Source organism: Coenobita brevimanus, chromosome 40 (genome assembly GCF_032717465.1).
Source record: "Coenobita brevimanus isolate Jiangsu-jjx chromosome 40, ASM3271746v2, whole genome shotgun sequence".
NCBI lineage: Eukaryota > Metazoa > Arthropoda > Malacostraca > Decapoda > Coenobitidae > Coenobita > Coenobita brevimanus.
Genome location: NC_136993.1, coordinates 44,635,154 through 44,640,310, shown reverse-complemented (window position 1 = coordinate 44,640,310; position 5,157 = coordinate 44,635,154). Strand labels below are relative to the sequence as shown.

The 5,157-nt window shown below is 43.5% G+C and overlaps 1 non-coding gene across 1 annotated transcript; it reads right to left on the bottom strand.

Moving 5' to 3' along the window:
• Window positions 1-4,540: 4,540 nt before the first annotated feature.
• On the bottom strand, window positions 4,541-4,659 carry LOC145397409 (5S ribosomal RNA). The gene has a single exon (XR_013896982.1). It is a non-coding gene; the product is annotated as a 5S ribosomal RNA (ribosomal RNA).
• Window positions 4,660-5,157: the final 498 nt, after the last annotated feature.

The following is a 5,157-nucleotide window of genomic DNA, read 5'->3' as shown; positions in this document are numbered from 1 at the left end:
TCTCTGCCAACTCTCTGAGGTGCTGTCCAGACTACACGACGCCAACCTCACGGTGAAGCTGGCCAAGACCACTTTTGGCCGGGCCACGGTGACGTACTTGGGACATGAGGTGGGCAGAGGAGTCTTCCGTCCCAAAGCAGCCAACATCTCTGCCATCATCCAGTACCCTGCACCCACTACCCGGAAGGCGCTGATGCGTTTTTTGGGAATGGCCGGGTACTACCGGAGATTTTGCCCTAACTTCGCCAAGGTAGCTGCTCCACTCACCAGGATGACGAGTGGCTCTGTACCATTCATTTGGACGGACGACTGCCAGACCTCCTTCAACCAACTCAAAACGTTCCTCACTCAAGATCCCGTGCTGCTCTCGCCGGACTTCAACAAGCCGTTCATCCTACACACTGACGCCAGTGAAGAAGCTGTGGGAGCCGCCCTGCTTCAAGAGAAGGAAGGCATACTACACCCTGTCTCCTACCACTCTGCAAAGCTGGACGTCCATCAACGTCGCTACTCCACTATAGAGAAGGAGCTACTCGCCATCATCTCTGCCATCAAAAAGTTTGAGTGCTACCTTTCTCCTAACAGTGCCCCTCTGCAAGTGTATACAGATCACAACCCCCTCTCATTTCTGGATCGAAACAAGTTCTCGAATCAACGGCTTTTAAGATGGTCCCTATACCTCCAACCCTTTAACATCGACATTCACCACATCAGAGGTTCAGAAAATCTCCTAGCAGACACACTCAGCCGCCTGTAACACAGCCTCTACGACACCACCTCTTCGATGGGGCGTCGTTTTAGGGGGGAGGTGTGACGCCCCCACTAAACTACTGGAGTGCTGGGCTCCCTCGTTACGGTTGGATCACCGCCTCGGAGCCCCACACGGCTAGGTGAAACAAGCCGGGCTTCACCCGTGGGGGTATATATACCGCTGCTTCAGTCAGAGAAGGCAGACTCACACTATTAACGGCTGACAGTGTTCCTCCTCCCTGAGTGGGTTTACACCGCCCCATTCACCTCCCTTACGGTAACAGTGCTCGGTGACCTTGTGACGTGGAAGAGGGTGTATATCAATTTTGTATTATTTGTATATCATATAATTCTATATCTTGCCTGTAACTGTTTCCCTTTGTCCGTTTGCTTAACTACCTGATCTATTTGTCTTGTTCTTTGTGCAGTAACTACTGTTTGTGTTATAACTTTAATCTTTGTTATTAACCTTGTTACTTGTCATAATGTTGTTAGGTACTTTTATAGTGTAAGGTTTAATATTAAAGTATAGTTAAGTTCCACTCTGTTTCTTGTGTCTTTACCTTACACCAAATGTGGAGTCCGCCCCGTAACTAGATAACCACGCGGCGGATTGTTACATATGCCATAATGACTGCCACATCCATATACGAGGTGCTACCCAAATGTTCCAGTAATTTGGTTTGGCAGTTTTGTAATGGCAAATTAATGGTGCAGCAGTGTAAGTCGATGCTAATCATTTTCTTAGATATCCAAGGGATTGTTCACAAGGAATTCGTCCCTCCTGGTCAATCTGTCAGCAGAAAGTTTTACTGTGAAGTTTTGCAGCGTCAGAGGGAGAACATCCACTGCAAACGCCCAGAACAGTGGGAGAACAAGGACTGGGTCCTGCATCATGACAACACCCCAAACCACACATCAATTGTTGTCCCGCAATTCTGGCTTCTACTAACATGGTACTCATTCCCCACCCATCTTATTCACCTCGCCTTGCCCCCTGCGACTTTTTTCTGTTTCTCAAGCTGAAATTACGACTGAAAGGGCGTCAATTTGACTCGACTGAGGAGATCCAGACAGAATCACAGGAGGTGCTCAAGACCATCATGTCTCAAGCCTTCCAAGGGTGCATGGACTTGTGGTAAAAAAGCTGGGACCACTGTATTCATGCCCAAGGGACTACTTTGAAGGTGACAGTGAGAATTAGGAGGTAAGGTAACTTATTTTCCTACAATATTCAAATTACTGGAAGTTTCGGGTTGCACTTTGTATATAGAAGAGAAAGCCTGTCTCTCAGTCTGTCTGTCATGCATAGATATCAAGGGATATGCATAAAGAGCTCATTAAACAGCTCTAACAGGTGTAACCTTGTACAACGAATTCAAATATTAACAGTTGTTTAAAGGCGCCCCTGGTACCCGTGATCAAAACTAATTAGAAATAATCAAATGAACATGATGAACCCATGGCAGCCAATAAATACAGATTATTTTGCTTCTACAACCATGTCATTAATAGCTAAAATGAGTTGGGTGGGTGGATGGATTGGTGGGTTGGGTATGGTTCGTTGGAGGGTTGGGGGAAACTGCTTCATGTAAGGAGTAGGTTCATGGGAAATATATCCCTGAGGAAATGAGCGCAATTAGGAACATAGGTTCACTGGGAGAAATGGAAAGCCAGGGGTTTTCTCCCACAGAGGAAGTGGCCATTCAGGGTCCCAGGCAATGACGGTATGCATGATGATAGGATTATACCTAGGCATTGCTGGGTACACCTGCTAGTAATAATTAAACAAGAAGGAGTACTCTAGAGCCCAACACCTGCAGCCCTTGTTTGTTTGAAGGGTCATATATTATACTTTGCCCTGTGTCCTCGACCTCTGTCCTGTGGTCCAAATCCGATCAAAACTGTTATGTTAAACTTTCCCTGTAACCATGACATCTGACCTGGTTAAAAATGAATTAAAATTGTACAACTTATTTTGTTGTTATGATCACACACACACACACACACACACACACACACACACACACACACACACACACACACACACACACACCTGTTGCTTTTTGCATTTCGTCCAGTGGTTACATCGATATTCTAATGAATTTCCCTCCTTAACTATCGTGGTCATCAAACAGGGCTATGTTGGAATTCTACCCATACGGGGGTGTCCAGAAATGATGGGGCTGATCTGCTGGTTAAGGCAACATCAGCTCGCCCTCCTTCTATTGTGAAATCCCATCCTCCTCTACATCGGCTGCCCGCATGTAACTTTTGCCCATTTGTTTTTGGACGGATTTCGCGTTGTTGTCAAGACTGCTGGGATGGTGTGACGGCTAACAAGATGACTGCCTTGTCAATCGGAGACGACTTTATGGCAGCTGTGAATTGGCCACACCCGGTTCTCTCAAGGATTTTTAATGAAGGGAGCTCTCCCTCCTTTGTAAAATAATTGCTTGCTCCTCCTAACTGTTTGGCACTTGCTGGTGGAGTGCCTCAGTCTCAGGGATTTGCGTCATCAGTACCTCTCTGAGCACCAGGCTGGTGATAGCTTGAACCGTCTTTCGTAGGTGCATAGGGAGGTGGCCTGTTGTATGGGAGGGGAAACTCTCAAGTTTGTGTAGGTGAAATCCTCAACTTTGTGGAGGCAGCTAGATTGCTTCATAAGATTTAGTATTTAATGTTTTTTTTTCTTGTTTTCAGTTTTTAGAGTTAATTTTTGGTGTTTTTAACAATTTTGGTATGTTTTTGAGTTTTTTAATGCTTTTATTTTTACATGTGTTTTAGATTTTTGTCTGTTTTTATTCTTTGTTGTCGTCTTTTGCCATGTTGTCCAGTGATATAGACCCTGGGTGTTTTGTCGCCAGATTTTATTTCTGTTAATCAGTCAGTCAACCGTACATTTTGGTGGATGTTGTTAGTTTTGAAAGCCCTCGAGAATTTAAGTTTATACATTCTTGCAGCTGTGCAATGGTGACGTTTGATTACCTACCTCAGCGAATTTGGAGGAGGTTATGTATTGAACCCTGTTTGTCTGTTTGTTTGTTTGTCCACAAGATACCTCAAAATGCTTTTTGATAGACTGCAGTGAAATTTTATGGATGTGTGGGTCATGGACCAGGGAAGAGTTCAGTAAATATTGGTGGTGATCTGAGTTCGAGTCCCTGTTCATGATTGTTTGATTGATTTTCACAATATATCTCACGAAGTTATTAACCCTTACACCGCGGGCTTGTTTTGCTTTGACTTGCGGCTCCTGCGGGCATATTCGTGCTCCGAAAGACTCTCAAAAAATATTTGCCAAAAATCAGTTATTAGTCCTAGAATATTAAAATCATATAAACTTATGGCACATACGTTCAGCTTTCTCCTTAGATGTTTGTTGATCCTTCATCGAGTACCGTAGGACTTGTGGAGACCTCTGAAGTTAGGTAACGAAGTCTCCACTTTACACTTCCCGACAACTCGTAATATGATTACCACAGCCTGATATTATCACTAGAAACACTAATCTATGATTCTCAAATAGTTTGGAATCTATACTCCCCCCAAAAAACACTGTGAAAGCAATGAAAATTACGAGGGCGTATGACCATCCCACTTCCGATCGTTCGCCGCTAGTGTTGTCTATTATTCATAAAAACACTCAGTTTATATTTCTGTTACTATATTTTTCATTCATTCATTGCCAGACGCCATGTATCCCAAACGGGGTGGCCAACGGCTTAGAGTTAATTGTTTTACAGGGAGGGGCACTAATCCTCCACCAACCCCACTTGACACGTAGGGATGCCAACAGCATCTGGTGTTCCCAGGCGGTCACCCATCCAAGTACTAACCAGACCCAACGATGCTTAACTTCGCTGATCGGACGGGAAGCGGTGTACTCAACGTGGTATGGCCGTTGGCACTTATATATAGCTACAGTCTTTATCCATAAGTTTCCTTCAGTAATAGTTGTTTATTGTCACTGTAGGGATTCAATTTCTTTCAGTAAAAAACGTAGCATTCACTTTCTCGTCCTGTATACTAGCATTGAGAGTGAATGTCACTTTCACCTTCACTGTCATAACTCATAGTATTCATACATGCTAGAGTGAAACTTTCACTTTCATTACTCCTAGTATATATACTCGTATTCTTATAATGCCACTTATTTACATTTCTATTTACGTTCTCTACTTTATTTACATTATTTACATTTCTCTTTTATTTACACTGTGTTATGCACTGTCACTTGAATTAACTTATAAAACTATTTTCCACTGTTCACTTATATTTACATTCATTGCTTTCTTGCTGTTTATACTTGCACTGTTTTACTCAATAAAAAGATCATAGTCACTGTCTATCAATTGTCAGCCCTTTACCTCTTTCCACATGAGGTTTAGTAGGGGGTAAAGGTCA